This window comes from Rhinolophus sinicus, chromosome 18, assembly GCF_057876585.1.
Source record: "Rhinolophus sinicus isolate RSI-liver-muscle chromosome 18, RSI-T2T, whole genome shotgun sequence".
NCBI lineage: Eukaryota > Metazoa > Chordata > Mammalia > Chiroptera > Rhinolophidae > Rhinolophus > Rhinolophus sinicus.
This window is the reverse complement of record NC_142518.1, coordinates 79859115-79881274: the sequence shown is the minus strand read 5'-3', so window position 1 is coordinate 79881274 and position 22160 is coordinate 79859115.

The following is a 22160-nucleotide window of genomic DNA, read 5'->3' as shown; positions in this document are numbered from 1 at the left end:
CCTTATCCATTCAGCTACCCTATCTTTTGACTGGATCATTTAATTCACTTACATTTAAAGTTACTGTTGATAGATATGTAGATATTGCCATTTTCTTATATTTTTAATATGTTTTTTTTTTCTTTTTATCTTAAAGAAGTCTCTATAACATCCCTTGTAATACTGGTTTGTTAGTGAGGAACACTAACTCATTATCTGTCCTTTGATTCTAAATGATAGCTTTGCCGGGTAGAGTAATCTTGCTTGTAGGTAATTGGTTTTCATCACTTTGAATATATCCTGCCAATCCCATCTGGCCTGCAAAGTTTCTGTTGAGAAATCAACTGACATTCTTATGGGGGCTCCCTTGTAAATAACTAACTGCTTTTCTCTTGCTGCTTTTATAACTCTTTCCTTTGTCTTTTACCTTTGGCATTTTAATTATGATGTGTCTTGGTATGAGCCTCTTTGGGTTCATCGTGTTTAGAACTCTCTATGCTTCCTGGGCTTGTATATCTATTTCCTTCTCCAGTTTAGGGAAGTTTTCTGTCATTATTTCTTCAAATAGGTTTTCAATTCCTTGCTCTCTCTCTTCTCCTTCCAGTGCCCTTATGATGCAAATGTTGATGCACTTGAATTTGTCCCAGAGGCTCCTTCAACTGTCCTAATTTTTTGCATTCTTTTTTTCTTTTTACTGTTTTGATTAGGTGTTTTCTGCTACATTCTCTTTTAAATCGCTGATTTGATCCTCTGTTTCATCTAATCTACTATTGAGTCCTTCTAATGTAGTCTTCATTTCAGTTATTATAGTTATATTTTTGACTGGTTCACTTTTTAATGTTTTCTATCTCCATTATTTTGTTTCCTTTCTCTTTGTTGAAGTTCTCCCTTTCCTTTCTCTTTGTTGAGCACGCTTATAACCAGTGTTTGGAATTCTGCATCTGGTAGATTGCTTGTCTTCATTTTGTTTGTTTAGTTTGGAGCTTTGTTCTGTTCTTTAATTTGGGACATGTTTCTTTGTCTCCCCATTTTGGTTGCCTCCCTGTATTTGTTTCTATGTATTAGGTAGGGCTGCTATGCTTCCCAGTTTTAGTACATTGGCCTGATGTAGTACGTGTCCTGTGGTACACTCTCTCTGATCACCAGAGCCCAATGCTCCAGGTATATTTATTGTGTGGGTTGTCTGTGCCCTCCTTTTGTACTTAAGCCTCAGTTGCTGTGCACATCAGTGGGAGGGACTGACCCTCAAGCTGGTTGGTTGTGAAGACTGGCTGTGATGACAGTGGAGGAGCTGTGGTGCAGGGGCTGACCCTACAGAGCAGGATTTGCTTTAGCTGGGCTCTGGTGCCTGCCCAGTGTACCCTTTGTGTGTGTTTTCCTTGGAGGCAGCCAAGTGATATTCCCCCTTGGACTGAAGCTGGCCACCAGATATGCCAGCTGTGGGGTCTTCTGAGAGGGGACCTGCTACAGGACAAGTTTAGCTGCAGCATGTGCCCTTCCTTGGGCCACTTGATATGTGCACAAGGCAATCCATAGATGGCCAACACCTGCACTATTCTTGGAGGTGCCACAAGAGGCCAATCTGCAAAATGAGGGTGGCCGTTGCTAGCGCTGGGGTTAGGGCTGCTCAGCCAGAGGTATGGGACATGTTGAAGCCAGATGCTGCTTATTTGGGTTTTGGAACCTTTGAGAGAATTTAGGAAAGTACACAACATGAGCCAAGGCAGGCTGTTATACAGAAAAGCCACTGAAAGCAGCTTGGGAGGGCCCGAAAGTTGGGTGGGGCAGGATCTCAGGGAATAAGTGGAGTAGGGTGGAGGAAATGTTATAGCCAGTTTGATTGAGACTCAGATATGGTGTCTGCCTGCATCTGCAGGCAGGGAGGGGGAGGACTCAGCAAATAAACAATGGCTTCCACCAGCTCCTCCCTCCAACAGAAAGCTTCCCTTCCAGCTCTCACCCTGAGGCCAGACAATTCATTTCCTCCCCATATGTCTTTGGCACCTTTAGAGTTGCTGCCCCAGTGCTAGTGCTTAGAGCGAGTGAGTCTACCAGTGAGTAAATCCATATGTGGGTCCTTTAAGAGGAGGGCCTGGGCCTGCAGCAGCCCTTTGGCTCACTCAGCCTCAATCTCTGCTGGTTTTAACAGTCATAAGTTATGGGGACTTCTCTCCTTGGCACTGGAACCCTGTGGTTTGGGGCTTGGACCCCTCACTCCTCTGGGGGGAACCTCTCTAGCGGAGATATCCCTCCTGAGTTTTAATGGTCACACATGGTTGTGGGACCAGCTCATTCTGTGTCTCTGGTCCTCTTACTAATATTTAGATGGCTTCTTCTATATGTCTGTAGTTGTAGGGGTTTCAGTTCAGCTAAACTTTAGGCAATTCTCAGTGATGGTTGTTCTGCATTTTAGTTGTAATTGATGTGATCCTGTGAGGAGGCAAGCACAGCATTTACCTACTCCACTATCTTGACTGCAATCCTCACATTATTGTTGTTAGGATCAAATGCTGTACTATAGGTAGAGAACTTGGAACAGCACCTGGCACAAGGTAAGCCCTCCATAAATGTTAACCAGTCATAGTACTTGTGGTGGTATTAGTAATAGAAGTAGTTGTAGTAGTAGTAAACATGGGTAGTGATAGTTTACTATCTTTAAATTATTAACCTAAGTTTGCTATAAACATGAATAAAAAATTAAGGGATACTATCTAGTAATGCTATGTCAATGATTAAGATAATTTTCTTAACCCAAACACCTTTCTAAGAAGACAATCTTCAAAATCCATGATGAAGACTCAAAAGCAGTTAACCCCAAGGGTTATTTCTAACCTTTCTTAGACAAATGGGAGAGAATTGAAAGAAACTAGGTGCATACCATTGGAGAATTTTAGGACTCTACTTGAACATTTTATGGTTGTTTATTGTTCTTATAGTTGCTTTTATGTAGAAGAAAATGAAATGTCACCTCTTGCAGAGAGATCAAGAGTGCCAGCAGCCAGGAATGTTGTCTATGGTGGCAATGACAATAAAGGGAAGAAGAAAAAGAAGAAATAAAGCCTCAGGGGATACTACAGATAGATAATGATGGGTCTTTATTTAGCCTAAGTTTTTGCCCCAAAAGAGAGCATCAAAGTACTTTCAGGAGGAGGCACTGAGTAGCTTAATAAACTAAACAGCAGGAGAGATGGTAGGCAGAGGGTAGAGTTGACTGAACATTCTCTGAAGTTTATTGGAGGGAGACAAGTCAGGTACAGTCTTCACTGGAATGAAGGATCAGATTGAGCTTGCAACTGAGAAGGAATTATCCCCATGAGGTTGGGACTCCTCCAAAAACAAGTGAACAGGATATTCTATTGTGATTTCCCTTGGGATCTTCTCCCAGTCTATATTACAGTAAAGAGCTCGGCAAAGTATACCAATATTATTGTTATACTGATTAAAATTTGAGACAATCAATCACTTCCTCCCCACCCCCAATGTTCTAGACTGGCATTTCTTATACTCAGAGTATACAGCTAAACTATTCCACAGTTCCCAGACCTTAGTGCAGCAGAATCTACCTGGAACACTTTTTAAAAATATATAACCATGGGTCCTACCTTGCAGAGATTCAGTTACAGTAGTAGTTTAGGAGTGGCAAGAGTCTTAGGAATCGGTATTTTGAACCAGTTCTCTAGGCAAGTCTAATGAAAGTAATCTATAGACTACTTTTTGAAAGATAATGACATATCCGTGAGCTCTGGGGTGCCTTGAAATCCTCTAACTGTCCCCAAATGTTTAAACAATCTCAGTGCTAAAATAGCTGAAATTTTACCATTGGAACAGTGATTTTTTTCCTCTATGGCAGGACGCTTCCCTTGGGGAAATTTTCAGAATTTCCTAGGTTTTTTTTTTTTTTTTTTTTTTTTTTTTCAAATTGCCTCTCTTGGTCTCATTCCCCTTTTTTTGAAAATCACTGACAGTAATTGAGCCACTGTTACTTATGAGTGTATGCTGTACCCTAAGTTGTGTTGGAGGGTAAAAATGTTACAGTACTAATACGTAACAATTTTCACTACTCGCTGTTTCACAAGCACTATGATAATCAATATCACATGCTATAGAACCTATCATTGCTCCTATTTGAGAGATAAGGAAACTGAGGATTTAAGAGGTTAAGGACTTATGCAAGGTACACACTGGTAATATAGCAGAGATTAGAAGATATGTCTATGACACCAAATTCTATGTTCTTATCCACACTGACAGAGTGCTTTGGAGACATATTCCAGTGGGATAAGTAATGCCTCTCCAAGGGCCTCACATAAAGGGTAATTAACCCTGAGAAGATTAGCACAATGTATCACTGACACCTCAGGAACCCAGTATAGCAAGTGAGTTGGCACTGCCAGGTTATTATCTTTTGTAAAAAGTGAGTCTTTTCTGCTTCTCTGGGCAGGGTGAACAAGTGAAGGGCAAAACTTGATAGGGAGGAAATAAATGTCCTAATTCAACTCATCTGTTTACATCAAAATTAACCTTTATACTTCAAAGTAATGAATGTGTGTGCTTGAGAATTTATCAGAAACACTCTAGTGTCTTGAATAGCTCTGAGAAAAGTAAAATGCAAGTTTGGGCAAAAATCCTTTTCTGAGCCTTGCTGGAAGAACACATATGAGCCTGAAGATGCCACCTGCAGTGACTTGCATGAAAGATGACTAACAACAGAAATCTTTGGGGCAACCACTAAATGACAAAGTCTTCTACGATCCCCACCCGTATGACACACACGTCCCTCTACACTATATTCAAGAGGTATTTCAATAAAAACTTATTAAAAATGAATGAGGTTGTCCTCATCCATAAGTATTCTCTAATTGAAGGCTAATCAGAAAATCTGTTTGGCTTCAGTCATCGTTGTAGCACTAATTCTAGAATATGCATTGTACTTTTCTGCAAAAAGATGATACAATAAATATAACAATATTTCTCCCCTCAGTAACGATATTATAGGCTACCCATGTAATGATCATAAACACTAATGATCACTGTTTGTATGAGTCGCCCTGAAAATGTACCCAATCAATGAACATACTGGGATGGTGCCAGGGAATGCCATCTAGTTTCCCAGACAGGTCTTCACCAAGATTCATCACTCCTTCTAAATTCATCACAGTCCAAGGTTCATTCACACACTGCCAGGAATAAAAATATGATTTTACTAAATTTCAAGTAGAAGAACAACTCTCAAAGTTGGACTATTGAGCTAATAGCATACATATTGGTTTACATAATCAGAACATCAAAGTATTGTTATTGAAATGTAGAATGTGCCACCCCAAACTATGCCTTTGGCATAAGGATTATTTTAAGCTGATTATTGTGAGAAACAATAGATACAGGGAAAGTTCTGAAAACAGAGTAGAAGTTACTTTTGTAAGGGAAATTTACATTTTTAAAGGAAATCTCCATTGTAAGGGTGTCCCCCTCTCTACAAGGAAGGGAAGGATGATTCAATCATGAGAAGAAAAATCAATGGAGAAGGTGCTGACTAAATCTGAGTAACAAATCTTACCTTTGTTTACAATGCTTTTCCTGATACTCTCCCCGTAACTTCCCCACCCCATACACACACACCTGTCTTCCTTTGCCTTTACCTGAAGATGGTATTTGAGCTAAAGTTCTAAGCAACCTTTTCTGAGTTACTCATTTCTCCTGGCTATCTTCCATGTATACATGAGGTGTACATGTGAATAAAATTCTGCTTATTGTTCTCTTGTTAATCTGCCTTATTACAGGAGTCTATGCCAAGAATTCAGAAAGGTAGAAGGAACTTTTTCCTCCCCTACATTATTTAAAAATAAAATTGCCTAAAGATCAGAATTTTTGCATCAACAAAGCTATTACTATGGAATCATGACGAACTACCTTGTTTCCCTGAAAATAAGACATACCCTGAAAATAAACCCCAGTTAGAACGTCAGCCACATGGATGCATTTAGTACGTTATGATGATGTTCCAGAAGATGACATGACTGTATTTGAATATATATAGATTGTTGTGCATGAAAAAATAAGACATCCCCTGAAAATAAACCCTAATGAGTCTTTCAGAGCAAAAATTAATATAAGACCCGGTCTCATTTTCAGGGAAACACGGTAGATGTGTGCCTTTAGGAATGTCATGTAGCTTCACGAAAATCTCACTTTCCTCATATTTAAAGTGGGTACACAGAAATAAAACCACATAAATATGGACAGATAATTTTTGACAAAGCAGCTAAAAACATACAATGGAGCAAAGACAGCCTCTTCAATAAATGGTGCTGGGAGAATTGGATAGCCACGTGCAAAAGAATGAAACTGGACTGCTATTTGTCACCATGTACCAAAGTTAATTCAAAATGGATCAAAGACTTAAGCATAAGACGTGACACAATAAACTGCATAGAAGAAAACATAGGTACTAAACTTATGGACCTTGGGTTCAAAGAGCATTTTATGAACTTGACTCCAAAGGCAATGGAAGTAAAAGCTAAAATAAACGAATGGGACTATATGAAACTTAAAAGCTTCTGCACAGCAAAAGAAACCATTGACAAAATAAAGAGGCCACCAACTGAATGGGAGAAGATTTTTGCAAACAGTACCTCCGATAAGGGACTAGTATCCAGAATATACAAGGAACTCATGCAACTCAACAACAAAAAAACAAACAACCCAATTGAAAAATGGGCAGAGGACTTGAAGAGACATTTCTCCAAAGAGGACATACAAATGGCAAATAGACATATGAAAAAATGCTCAACATCACTAATCATCAGAGAAATGCAAATCAAAACCACAATGAGATATCACCTCACCCCAGTCAGAATGGCTATCATCAACAAGACAAATAGTAACAAATGTTGGAGAGGCTGTGGAGAAAAAGGAACCCTCATACACTGTTGGTGGGAATGCAGACTGGTGCAGCCGTTATGGAAGGCAGTGTGGAGGTTCCTCAAAGAATTACGAATAGAATTGCCATATGACCCAGCAATCCCTCTCCTGGGTATCTACCCAAAAAAATCTGAAAACATTTATCCATAAAGACAGGTGTGCTCCAATGTTCATTGCAGCTTTACTTACAGTTGCCAAGACATGGAAACAACCAAAATGTCCTTGGATAGATGAATGGATAAAGAAGTTGTGGTATATATACACAATGGAATACTATTCGGCAGTAAGATAAGATGATATAGGAACATTTGTGACAACATGGATGGATCTTGAGAGAGTAATGCTGAGCGAAACAAGTCAGACAGAAAAAGCAGAGAACCATGTGATTTCACTGATATGTGGTATATAAACCAAAAACAACAAAAGAACAAGACAAACAAATGAGAAACAGAAACTCATAGACACAAACAATAGTTTAGTGGTTGCCAGAGGGTAATGGGGGTGGGGGGTGGGAGATGAGGGTAAGGGGGATCGAATATATGGTGATGGAAGGAGAACTGACTCTGGGTGATGAACACACAATGGGATTTATAGATGATGTAATACAGAATGGTACACCTGAAATCTATGTAATTTTACTAACAATTGTCACCCCAATAAATTTAATTTAAAAATAAATAAATAAAAAAAATAAAATAAATAAAATAAATTAAAATAAATAAAGTGGGTACAAAAATGGTAACTCCCTCTCACAAGGTTACTTAGAGGAATAAAGGGCAGAATGCATGTGAAACTCTGAACAAAATGTCTTATACACAGTTAGTCTTCAATAGGTCCTGTTTATTGTTATTATTAATATAATAAAAGTATTACTTTGTAAGGCTTGTTTGACATAAAACCTGATGCTCTGACCATGGCTCTGTTCTCCATGAAGATTCAGCAAAAGCTGGTAACCTCTCTAAAAATAAAAAAAGTCAGTAGCCTACCAGGAGATATTTTCACTAATTACAAAACCTATTAAGAGACCCAACAATTAAGTTTGTGAACTCATCCTAGATAAAGTACTATATACCTCATTGTTGGATATCAGTATGGTCACCTTCAAAGTACTCCCCTTGTGAAGCTATGTACCAACACCAGTGCCTAGTTCACACTTCAAAGCAATTTTGGAACTCTTTTTCTGGAATGGACATGAGAGTTTTTGTCGTATTATCCTTGATGTCCTGAAAGTCATTAAAATGTCTTCCTTTCAATATTTCCTTTATCTTCAGGCAAAGAAAGAAGTCACTGGGTGCCAGATCAAGTGAGTAGGGAGGATGTTCCAATACATTGATTTGTTTGCTGGCTAAAAACTCCCTAACAGACAGTGCCGTGTGAGCTGGTGCATTGCTGTGATGCAAGAACCATGAATTGTTGGTGAAAAGTTCAGGTATTTTTGTCTAACATTTTCATGCAGCCTTTTCAGCACTTCCAAATTGTAAACTTGGTTAACTGTTTGTCCAGTTGATACAAATTCATAATGACTAATCCCTCTGATATCAAAAAAGTTTAGCAACATCATTTTGACTCTTGATTTGGACTGATGGAACTTTTTTGGTCGTGGAGAATTGGCTGACTTCCATTGTGAACTTTGACACTTTGTTTCAGGGTCGTATTGGCACACCCATGTTTCATCACCAGTGATATCACAGCCCAAAATATCGGGCCTTGGCAAACTTCGACTCTCCAACAGTTTTGGCAAATTTCAACTCTCCTTTGCTTTTGTTCATCAGTGAGGTCCTTCAGGACCATTTTTGCACACACCTTTCTCATGCCATGGTTTTCAGTTAAGATTTTCCTAACTGTTTCTCTATTGATGTTTACTTGGTCTGCTATGCTTCTCACAGTCAGCCGAGGATTTTGACGCACAATTCCACGAAGTTTTGCATGCTTCATCCTGTGAGCACATCAAAATTACAGCTAGATCATAGAACAACCAACGTGGAGAACGATCTGGGGTCCAGCTAAACAGAACTTGTGTAACTAAGGATATAAAGAAGCCACATTGAGACTGGTAGGAGGGGTGGAGACATGAAATGGGCCAGGCTGAAACCTTTGTGTGGTGGATGAAAATTGGGAGGGAAATCTCAGCCACAGAGGTTCCCCACAGAGGAGCAAGAGACCCCAGCACCACACCAGCCTCCCCAGCCCAGAGTGCTGGTGCTGGGAAGAGGAGCCCCCATGGCATTTCACTGTGAAAAGGATGGGGATTCCAATCATCTGGTTGGGATGGAATGCTGTGGAAAACACAGACATCCTCTTAAAGGGATCATGCAGACTTGCACACAGGCACTCACTCTGGGTTCCAGCAGAGGGACAGTGATTTGGCAGGCCTCGGAGACTGAGGTGTGTGGCTTCGGGGTATTTGTTGGAAGATGGTCACCATTTTCCTTATGTGGTGTCCTCCTCTTATTCAGCCAGCAGGTGGAAACCATCTTTCCCATGTTGAGCCCTTCTCCATGCCCATGGCCAAATCTGAATCTGAATTGGTCTGGTAAGATACTTTTTGCTCCACCCTGGTGACTCATTGAGACCCCCCCACACACACCCAACTCCATACAGCACAATGCTTTATCAGTGGCTTAACCTTACAGGAGCTGGAAACCTGCAGCAGGCCTCAGTGTGTCCTGTATTTTTTCAGAGCTACCCCAGATCCGGTACTAGTGGCAGCCATCTTTAGTTCACAGCATAGCCTCTCCCGCAAGCCACCAGGTACAGCACAGGCAGCGACCAACCATGGATCACATTGTAGCTCCTATCAGGTAGTCCCTGACCAGTCACAGGCAGAGGCTGACCTGGGCCTGCACCAGAGCCCTTCCCAAGAGGACCCAGAACATACTTGGAGTTTGGCTTCAGACCACAGCAGAGCACCACCCAATTAACCCCACAAGTGGCACACCCAAAGGACAGTCTCAACAATCATCAGAGCCCTTGGGGGCAAATCCCACTCTATGGGGTAAGCCTCCATCACAACATCTCATAAGCTGTGGATATGGCCAAACCCCACAGCCAGTCAGTCTGAGGTTCAGTCATACCCACAGAACACATGTAAATAGCAATCAATGCTCAAATATAATGGGAGGGCACACACAACTGACAAAAGGGACACTCCTGGAGCACTTAACGTAGGTGAGGAGGGAGACTGTGTCACTAGGCCCCACAGGGCACCTACTACATAAGGCTACCTGGCAAGAATGGGAGACATAGCAGATCTACCTAATAGATCTTCTAAAACATAAAAACAAACACAGAGAGGCAGCCAAAATGAATAAATAAAGAAGTACATCCCAAATAAAAGAACAGGAGAAAACTCTAGAAAAATAACTAAATAAAATGGAGGCAAGCAATCTACCAGCGACAGAGTTCAAAACACTAGTTATAAGGATGCTCAAGGAACTTAGTGAGAATTTCAACAGACATAGCAAGCATTAAAAAAGACACAGAAACCATGAAAAAGAACCAGTTGAAAGTTAAGAATACAATAACTGAAATGAAGAATGCATTAGCAGACAACCAAGATGGCACAGTAGGTAAACACTGTGTTTACCTTCTCTCACAACCACATCAAAATGACAACTAATCTACAACACAACCATTATTGAGAATCGCCTAGAATCAAGCTGAACTGCAGCCTTTCAACTAAGGACGTGCAGAAGAAGCCACCTCCAGACTGGTATGAGGGGCAGAGACACAGAACGGCTGGTCCCACACCTGTGTGTGATCATTAAAGAGCAGAAGGGCTATTTTGGCTGTGGGGGTGACCCCAACCCCCAAGAGGAGCGAGAGATCCCAGCACCACCCCAGCCCAGTATTCCAGTGCCACGAAGAGAAGTCCCCATAATTTTTGGTTGTGAAAACCAGTGGAGATTGTGACTGAGTGAGATTGAGTGCAGCTGCACTCACAGGTACTGCTCTTAAAGGGACTGTGCTCTGACTTACCCACCAATGGAATCATTCACTCTGAGCTCCAGCTTTGGGACAGCAACTGGAAAGGCAGCAGGGACACATACTGGGGAATTGAGTTATGTGGTTTGGGACAGGACTGAAGAGGTGGCTTTCTCCTGGATGGGGGAGCTGGCAGAGGCCATTGTTTCTTTGTTGAGCTGTGAGCACAAGCAGCCACCATACCTGAGTCTCCGCAGTTAATTCGACACGCCCTGGCAATCTGAGACCTGGCCCTGCCCAATGGGCAAACCCAGGCTGCTTTCAGTGGCTTTTTCCATGCAAACCACCTGCTTTGGCTCAAGCTGCAGACTTTCTTAGGGTCTGTCAGATGTTCGTGGAACCCAGAGAAGCAGCACCTGGCTTGAGCATGTCCTGTATCTCTGGCTGAGCAGCCCTAAGCTGGCACTAGTGTCAGCCGGCCTTGGTTCATTGCTTAGCCTCTCAAGGTACTTCCAAGCACAGCACAGGTGGCAACTATCTACAGATTTCTTTCTGGTTCCTGCTGGGTGGCCCCAGGTGGGGCATGGTCTGTGGCCGTACTTGACCTGTAGTGGATCTTTTCCAAGGTGGTCCTGGGGTTGGCACCCACATTGGCCAGTTTCAAAACGAGCTGGAGCATCACCCAGCCATCTACAAGTACGACACACTCAAGGGGCAGATTAGGCAGACAGCAGAGTATTGCTGAGGCAGATCCTGCTTTGTGGGGACAGCTCATGCACAACAAGTCTTCCACTGTAGTCAAGGCCAGTCCTCACAACAAGTGAGCCCTAGGGTTAGTCCTTCACACTGATGTGCAATTATTAGCCGAGGTCCAACTACAAGATGAAGGCACACACCACCCATATAAGGGACACACCTGGAGCACATGGCTCAAGTGACTAGAAAAACTGTGCCACTGAATCCCACAGCACACCTAGTACATAAGGCCACTCCATGAAGACTGGAAGATATAACAGACGTACTTAATACATAAAAACAAACACAGGGAGGCAGTCAAAATGGGGTCCCAAAGAAACATGTCCCAAATAAAAGAACAACGCTCCAGGAAAAGAACTAAGTGAAACAGAGATAAGCAACCTATCAGATGCAGAGTTGCAAACACTAGTTATAAGAATGCTCAATGATCTCAGGGAGAACTTCAACAGAGAGATGAAAACCATAAAAAATAACCAGTCAGAAATAAAGGATATAATAACTGAAATGAAAAATATATTATAGGGAATCAACAGTAGATTAGATTAAGCAGAGGATCCAACCAGCGATGTAGAAGATAAAGTAGCAGAAAACACCAAACCAGAACAGCAAAAAGAAAAAATAATCCAAAAAATTGAGAAGAGTTTAAGGGGCCTCTGGGACAATATCAAGTGTACCAACATTCGTATTATAGGGGTACCAGAAGGAGAGGAGAGAGAGCAAAGAATAGAAAACCTATTTGAAGAAATAATGACAGAAAACTTCCCTAACCTGGTGAAGGAAATAGACATACAAGCCCAGGAAGCACAGAGAGTCCCAAACAATATAAACCCAAACAGGCCCACACCAAGACACATCATAATTAAAATGCCAAAGGTTAAAGATAAAGAAAGAATTTTATAAGCAGCAGTAGAAAAGCAGTTAGTTCTACAAGGGAGCCCCCATAAGACTGTCAGCTGATTTCCCAACAGAAATGTTGCCAGCATGAAGGTAGGGATAGGAAATATTCAAAGTGATAAAAAGCAGTGGCATACAACCAAGATTGCTCTACCCAGCAAGGCTGTCATTTAGAATTGAAGGACAGATAAGGAGCTTCCCAGACAAGAAAAACCTGAAGGAGTTCATCACCATCAAACCAGTATTACAAGGAATCTTAGAGGGACTTCTTTAAGATAGGAGAGGGTTAAGGATGGGGAAAGGGGAAGGGATTAAGTACGAATTGGTTGTTATACAAGTAGTTATAGGGATGTAGGGTATAGCATTAGGAATTTAGTCAATAATATTGTAATAATTAGGTATGGTGCCAGATAGGTACTAGATCTATCAGGGTGATAGATGGGAATGGGGTTGGGGGCAGGGTGAAAAAGGTGAAAGTATTAAGAAATACAAATTTGTAGTTAATATAGTATGGGGAATATAATCAACAATGTTGTAAAGATCATGTAAGGTGCCAGATGGGCACTGGACTTATCAGCGGGATCACGTCATAGACTATGTAGATGCCTGACCAATGTGCTATACTCCTGAAGAGCTGAAGTAGAATAATATTGAATGTCAAGTATAACCAAATATATAGGTATACATAGTCACAGGATGTGAAGTACAACATAAGGTAGATAGTCGATGGTATTGTAACAGCTATATAAGATATCAGAGGGGTAGTAGCTTGGGGGCTGGGTTATCACTTTATGAGGGGTTTAAATGTCTAACTATTACTCTGCTTTGTACACCTGAAACTAACAAAAAATAAATTTTAAAAAAGAATGTATCAGAAGGAATCACCAGCAGACTAGATGAAGCAGAGGATTGAAACAGTGATTTAGAAGAGAAGGTACCAGAAAACACCCAATCAGAACAGCAAAAGGGAAAACCCAATTTAAAAAAATGAGGACAGTCTAAGAAACTTCTGGGACAACATCAAATGTAACAACATTCTCATCATAGTGGTACAAGAAGAAGAGAGAAAGCAAGGAATCAAAAACCTATTTGAAGAAATAATGAATGAAAACTTTCCTGACCTGGCAAAGGGGGTAGACATACAAGCCCAGGAAGTGTAGAGAGTCTCAATTGAGATGAACCCAAAGAGGCCCACATGAAGACACATCATAATTAAAATGGCAAACGTTAAAGACAAAGAGAGGATCCTAAAAGCAGCAAGAGAAAGGCAACTAGTAACTTATAAGTGAGCTCCCATAAGATTGTCAGCTGATTTCCAACAGAAACTTTGCAGGCCAGAAGGGAGTGGCAGAAAATATTCAAAATGATGAAAAGCAAAGATCTACAACTAAGACTATTCCACACAGCAAGGCTATTATTTAAAATCAAAGGACAGATAAACAGCTTCCCATATAAGAAAAAGCTAAAGGAGTTCATCAACACCAAACCAGTATTATAGGGAATGTTAGAGGGACTTCTTTAAGATGGAAAATTAAAAAAAAGGAATAAGAAAGTGGCAATAACTTCATATCTATCAACAATTACTTTCAATGTAAGTGGATTAAATGCTCTAATAAAAAACATAGGGTGACTGAATGGATAAGAAAATAAAACTCTGCTTTTTTCTGTCTGACTTATTTCGCTCAGCATTACACTCTCAAAATCCATCCATGTTGTCACAAATGTTCCTATATCATGTGATTTCACTGATATGTGGTATATAAACCAAAAACAACAAAAGAACAAGACAAACAAATGAGAAACAGAAACTCATAGACACAGACAATAGTTTAGTGGTTACCAGAGGGTAAGGGGTTGGGGGGTGGGAGATGAGGGTAAGGGGGATCAAATATATGGTGATGGAAGGAGAACTGACTCTGGGTGGTGAACACACAATGTGATTTATAGATGATGTAATACAGAATTGTACACCTGAAATCTATGTAATTTTACTAACAATTGTCACCCCAATAAATTTAATAAAAAAAAAATAAAAGAAAAGAAAACTCTACAAATGCTGCCTACAAGAGACTCACTTCAGATTGAAATACACACAGAGAGACTAAAAGGAAACGGATGGAAAAATTATTTCATGAAAACGGAAATGGAAAAAAAAGCTGGGGTAGAAATACTTATGTCAGACAAAATGGACTTTAAAACAAAGGCTATAACAAGAGACAAAGAAGGACCCAGTAATCCCACTCTTGGGTGTTTATCCAAAGAAACCCAAAACACTACCTCTGAGGGGACATGTGCATCCACATGTTCATTTCAGCATTATTTACAATAGCCAAGATATAGAGGCATCCTGGGTGTCTGTCGATGATGAATGGATAAAGAGGAGGTGATACATATATACAATGGATTATTATTTGGCCATCGAAGTGACTGGGTTCTTGCCATCTGTGGTGGCATGGATAGACCTGGAGGGTATTGTGCTGAGTGGAGTATGTCATACAGAGAAAGACAGATGCAATGTGATTTCACTTATACGTAGACTCTAAAGAACTAAATGAACAAACAAAACAGAAACACAATCATACACACAGAGAACATTTTGATGGTTGCCAAATGGGAGGGAGGTTGTGGGGGTGGATGAAAAATGGGAAGGGATTAAGAAGTACAAATTGGTTGTTACACAGCAGTCATGGGGATGTAGGGTATAGCATAAGGAATATAGTCAACGATATAATAACAATGTATGGTGTCAGATGGGTCCTAGATTTATCAGGGTGATAGATGGGAGTGGGGTTGGGGGACAGGGTAAAAAGGTGTCAGATGGTTGCTGGAGTTACTGTGATCTCTCTTTTAAGTATTTAAATATTGAACAACTATGGTGCACACCTGAAATTGATATATTATATATGAGCTATATTTTTAAATAAAAAATCATTAAAAAATAAAAATAGAATGACCACATGATCCAATAATACCACTTCTGGGTATATATCCAAAGGAAAGGAAATCAGGATCTTGCAGAGATATCTACACCCCCATATTCATTGCAGTATAATTCACAATAGCCAGGAAACGGAAACAGCCTAAGTGTCCATCAATGGATGATTGGATAAGCAGGATGTAATATACATGCACAATGGAATATTATTCAGCAATAAAAATGAATACAATTTTGCCATTTGCAACAACATGTATGGATCTTTTTGGCATTACGGTACATGAAATCAGAGAGAAAGACAAATACTACATGATCTCATTTACGTGTGGAATCAAAATAAACTGAACACACAGAAATGGAGAGTAGAAAGTTGGTAGCCGGGGGCTGGGGGTGGGTCGGTGTGGGGAAATGAGGGATTTTGGTCAAAAGGTACAAACTTCCAGTTAAAAGATGAATAAGTTCTGGGAATCTAATGTGCAACATGGTGACTATCGTTAACAATACTATATTGTACACTTCAAGATTTTAAGAGAGAAGTTTTTAAGAAAATGTTCTTCCATTAAAATAAAAAGGTAATTATGTGAAGTGATCTATATGTTGACTACACTTACTATGGTAATCATTTCATAATACACACATGGATCTAAACATGACATTATATACCTTAAACTTACACTATGTTTTATGTTGATTATATCTCAATAAAGTGTGTGGGGGGAATGGGCCTAAGACCTTAACAGACACCACACCACAGAAGACATAACAGATGACAAATATACATATTAAAAGATGCTCATATTATATGTTGTCAGGGAAATGCAAATGAAACAATAATGAAGCACCACTATATACCTACCACAGTAGCCAAAATACAAAATTCTGACAACACCAAATGCTGATGAAGATGTGCAACAACAGAAATTAATTCATTGTTCGTGGGAATAAAAAACAGTGTAGCCACTTTGGAAGACTGTTGGCAGTTTCTTACGAAGCTACACATGCCCTTACCATATGATCCAGCAATAGTCCTTCATATCTACCAAAGGAGTTGAAAACTTATGTCCACACAAAAACCTGCACGTGGATGTTTATAGCAGTTTTATCCATAATTGCCAATGATTGGATGCAACTGAATTGTCCTTTAATAGAAGGGTGGTACATCAAGATAATGGTATATGGAGACTTCCGGAAAAATGGCGGCGTGAGGTGAGCCTCTGTAAAGCTCCCCTGGAATTTACAACGAATCGAACAACAAAAACTCCACAAAGGACTCCCTGCACAGCACACAGGCAACACGAAGAGGCCCACTACCGACTGAAATCACCTACAGGTGGGAGATTCGCGCGAGTGGAGGGAGGAGGAAAGGGAGAAGTGCGCGGAGACGGAGCCGCGCGGGCGGAGGACGCAGACCTAGCTCAGTGCGCCGAGCTCGCTGCTCCCCGGAACTACCGCAGCTGCGGGAGATCGGACTGCTAGGGCTCCGCCAGGGCTCCACAGGGCTGAGGGGGCAGCATATAACACGGCTGAACCCAACGCTCACGGCAGAGACCTCGGAGAAAAGACTGAGGGAAAAAGGCTGAAAACGGTGGTTTAAGCCCACACTGCCGAGCAGAGACCGGAGCCTTAGGCACTGAGACTAGCCGCCCCCTCCCACCCCTCCCAGAGCTCGCCCCGCCCCCACCTGCCCGGTGCTAGAAGTGAAACAGTAGCAGTGTCAGATCAAAACAACAGAAAATTTGCTATTTTGAGAACTGTGTACCGCGGACACAAATTCACAGCCCAACTAGTTCCGGCAAAGGGGAGAGAGCTGTGGAAGCAGGATCGGCTGTGGTGGTGGTCGCCGCCATTACTCTGGGCCACCTCTCACAACTCACCCCGCCCCTGACCCCACCTATCTGGGCGGATCCCTGCAGGAGTAAACAGAACTGCTGAAATATACGGGCTCTGATTCAGCAGCTGGAAGAGCTTTCGAACATCAAAAGCTCTCCGCATACCCACCGGGACACTGCGCCCTGTGACCTAGACGAACTATTAATAGAGGAGAAGCCCGTCTCCCAGGGAATCCCCCCATTGTGTGAGAAGTTGGAATAGTGCAGAGAAAACATAGCACTACCGTGTGGGAGAAGAAAAATAAGTTGCAGTTGGAGAAATAATAAAACATTCTACCAACAAGTACTGGCAAACAAAAGAAAGATCGCTTTCTATCAACCTATTGCAGAAGTCACTCCTGTAGATGTCTAGGAAGAGAAATAGTAAACCAGTAATCGCCATGAATAACCAAGGCAACAAGATAGCTCAGAAAGAAAGTGAAAAATCTCCAGAGAAGGCACTTAAAGATACAGAAATATGTGACTTAAATGACAGAGAATTCAAGATTGCAGTTCTGAAAAAACTCAACGAGATACAAGAAAACACAGATAGGCAGTTAAAGGAACTCAGAAACTCAATCAAAGAACAGCATGAGCATTTTACGAAAGAGATTGAAATCTTAAAAAAGAACCAAATAGAATTTCTGGAGATTAAGAACTCAATAGAAGAAATTAAGAATGAAATAACCAGCTTAGGTAGTAGAGTTGACCAGATGGAGGAGAGAGTCAGTGACATCGAAGATAGAAACCTGGAAATGACACAGAGAGAAGAAGAAAGAGACTTGAGACTTAAAAGAAATGAAAGAACTCTACAAGAACTTTCTGACTCCATCAGAAAGAGCAATATAAGAATAATGGGCATACCAGAAGGAGAAGAAAGACAGAAGGGAACAGAGAATATATTCAAACAAATTGTCGATGAGAACTTCCCAAATTTGTGGGCAGAACTGGACCCTCGAATCCAAGAAGCAAATAGAACACCTAGTTACCTCAATCCCAACAGGCCTTCTCCAAGGCACATTGTATTGAAGCTGTCTAAAATCAACGACAAAGAAAGAATCCTCAAGGCAGCCAGGGAAAAGAAGACGGTAACATACAAAGGAAAGCCCATTAGATTATCATCAGATTTTTCAGCAGAAACTCTACAAGCCAGGAGGGAGTGGAACCAAATATTCAAACTATTGAAAGAGAGAAATCATGAGCCAAGAATAATATATCCAGCAAAGATATCCTTTAGATATGAAGGAGGAATAAAGACCTTTCCAGACATACAGAAGCTGAGGGAATTTTCTAATACACGACCTGCACTACAAGAAATACTAAAGGAGGCTATTCGACCACCATCAACAGGGACAATTTGTGGCAACCAAAACTCAAAAAGGGGGAGAGTAAAGGCCTGAACCGGAATATGGGAATGGAGAAAGTAAGCGTGCTGAAGAAAATGGAATACTCTAAATATCAAACTTTCTTTTACATAAACTTAAGGGTAACCACTCAAAATAAATCCAGAATTGAAATATATACTGAAATAAAAGAAGAAACAGAGGGAAACATCGTAGAATACCACCACACAGAAATAATAGACAACAACAAAAAGGCAAAGAAACAATGGAGACACAGCCTTACCAGAAAACTAAAGATAGAATGACAGGAAATCCTCACATATCAATAATCTCCCTAAATGTAAATGGACTGAACTCACCAATAAAAAGGCACAGAGTAGCAGATTGGATCAAAAAACTAAACCCAACCATATGCTGTCTCCAAGAGACACATCTCAGCTACAAGGACAAGCATAGACTCAAAGTGAAAGGGTGGAAATTGACACTCCAAGCAAATGGTACCCAGAGAAAATCAGGTGTAGCCATAATGATATCAGATGAAACAGACTTCAAGGTGAAAAAGATAACAAGAGATAAAGATGGACATTTCATAATGGTGAAGGGGACTGTACAACAAGAAGACATAACAGTCATCAATATTTATGCCCCCAATCAGGGAGCACCGAAATACACCAAGCAACTACTAACAGAACTAAAGGGAGAAATTGACCAAAACACAATTATACTAGGGGACTTAAATACATCATTGACAGCTATGGATAGATCATCCAAACAGAAAATAAATAACGAAATAGTAGCCCTAAATGACACATTAGATGAAATGGACATAATTGACATTTATAGAGCACTTCATCCTAAAACATCAGACTATACATTCTTTTCTGGTGTACACGGAACATTCTCAAGGATAGACCATATATTGGGTCATAAAATCAGTCTCAACAAATTTAAGAAGATTGAAATCATACCATGCATATTCTCGGATCACAAGGCTTTGAAATTGGATATCAACTGTAAAAAGAAAGCGGGAAAAAACACAAATACATGGAGATTAAACAACATACTTTTAAAGAAGGAATGGGTCAAAGAAGAAATTAGAGGAGAGATCAAAAGATACATAGAAACAAATGACAATGAAAATACATCCTACCAAAATTTCTGGGATGCAGCGAAAGCAGTTTTAAGAGAGAAATTTATCTCATTACAGGCCTATCTCAAGAAACAAGAAAACTCCCAAATAAATAACCTCATGTTACACCTTAAAGAACTAGAAAAACAAGAACAAGTGAAACCCAAGGTCAGCAGAAGAAAGGAAATAATAAAAATTAAAGCAGAACTAAATGAAATAGAGAACAAAAAGACAATAGAAAAAATTAATGTGACAAAGAGCTGGTTCTTTGAAAAGATTAACAAAATTGACAAACCCTTGGCTAGACTTACTAAGATAAAAAGAGAGAAGACACTGATTAACAAAATCAGAAACGTAAAAGGGGAAGTTATCACGGACACCACAGAAATACAAAGGATCATCCAAGAATACTATGAAGGACTATATGCCACCAAATTCAACAACCTAGAAGAAATGGACAAGTTCTTAGAAACATATAGCCTTCCAAGGCTGAACCATGAAGAACTGGAAAATCTAAACAGACCGATCACCAGTAACGAAATTGAATCAGTCATCCAAAACCTTCCCAAAAGCAAAAGTCCGGGACCAGATGGCTTCACTAGTGAATTCCACCAAACCTTCAAAGAGGATCTAATACCAATTCTGCACAAACTCTTCCAAAAAATTGAAGAAGAGACAGTACTCCCTAACTCATTTTATGAGGCCAACATTACCCTGATACCAAAACCTGGTAAGGACAGCACAAAAAAAGAAAACTACAGACCAATATCTCTAATGAATACCGATGCAAAAATCCTAAATAAAATTCTAGCAAATCGAATACAACAATGCATTAAAAAGATTATTCATCACGACCAAGTGGGGTTCATCCCCGGGGCACAAGGATGGTTCAACATCCGCAAATCCATCAATGTGATACATCACATAAACAAAATAAAGGACAAAAATCATATGATTATATCAATTGATGCAGAAAAAGCATTTGACAAGATACAACATCCATTTATGATTAAAACTCTTAATAAAATGGGTATAGAAGGAAAATACCTTAACATAATAAAGGCCATATATGACAAGCCCTCTGCTAATCTCATAATTAATGGAGAAAAGCTGAAGCCCTTTGCTCTACGTTCAGGAACACGACAGGGATGTCCCCTATCACCTCTGCTTTTCAACATAGTGTTGGAAGTCCTTGCCAGAGCAATCAGGCAAGAGAAAGAAATAAAAGGCATCCAAATTGGGAATGAAGAAGTTAAATTATCACTCTTTGCAGATGACATGATGCTATATATAGAAAACCCTAAAGACTCCACCAAAAAGCTATTAGAAACAATCAACGAATACAGTAAAGTTGCCGGCTACAAAATCAACGCACAAAAGTCCATTGCCTTCCTATATACTAACAATGAAATCTCAGAAAAAGAAATACAAAAAACAATTCCTTTTGCAATTGCAGCAAAAAGAATAAAATACCTAGGAATAAACTTAACCAAGGATGTGAAAGACCTATATGCTGAAAACTATAAGACATTTTTGAAAGAAATTGAAGAAGACACAAAGAAATGGAAAGACATTCCGTGCTCATGGATTGGAAGAATCAACATAGTTAAAATGGCCATATTACCCAAAGCAATATACAGATTCAATGCAATCCCCATCAAAATCCCAATGGCATATTTTAAAGAAATAGAACAAAAAATCATCAGATTTGTTTGGAACCACAAAAGACCCCGAATAGCTAAAGCAATCTTAAGAAAAAAGAACTATAATGGAGGTATCACACTTCCTGACTTTGGCCTGTACTACAGGGCCACAATAATCAAAACAGCATGGTATTGGCAGAAAAACAGACACATAGACCAATGGAATAGAATTGAGAACCCAGAAATAAAACCACATAAATATGGACAGATAATTTTTGACAAAGAAGCTAAAAACATACAATGGAGCAAAGACAGCCTCTTCAATAAATGGTGCTGGGAGAATTGGATAGCCACATGCAAAAGAATGAAACTGGACTGCTATTTGTCACCGTGTACCAAAGTTAATTCAAAATGGATCAAAGACTTAAGCATAAGACCTGACACAATAAACTGCATAGAAGAAAACATAGGTACTAAACTTATGGACCTTGGGTTCAAAGAGCATTTTATGAACTTGACTCCAAAGGCAATGGAAGTAAAAGCTAAAATAAACGAATGGGACTATATGAAACTTAAAAGCTTCTGCACAGCAAAAGAAACCATTGACAAAATAAAGAGGCCACCAACTGAATGGGAGAAGATTTTTGCTAACAGTGCCTCCGATAAGGGGCTAGTATCCAGAATATACAAGGAACTCGTGCAACTCAACAACAAAAAAACAAACAACCCAATTGAAAAATGGGCAGAGGACTTGAAGAGACATTTCTC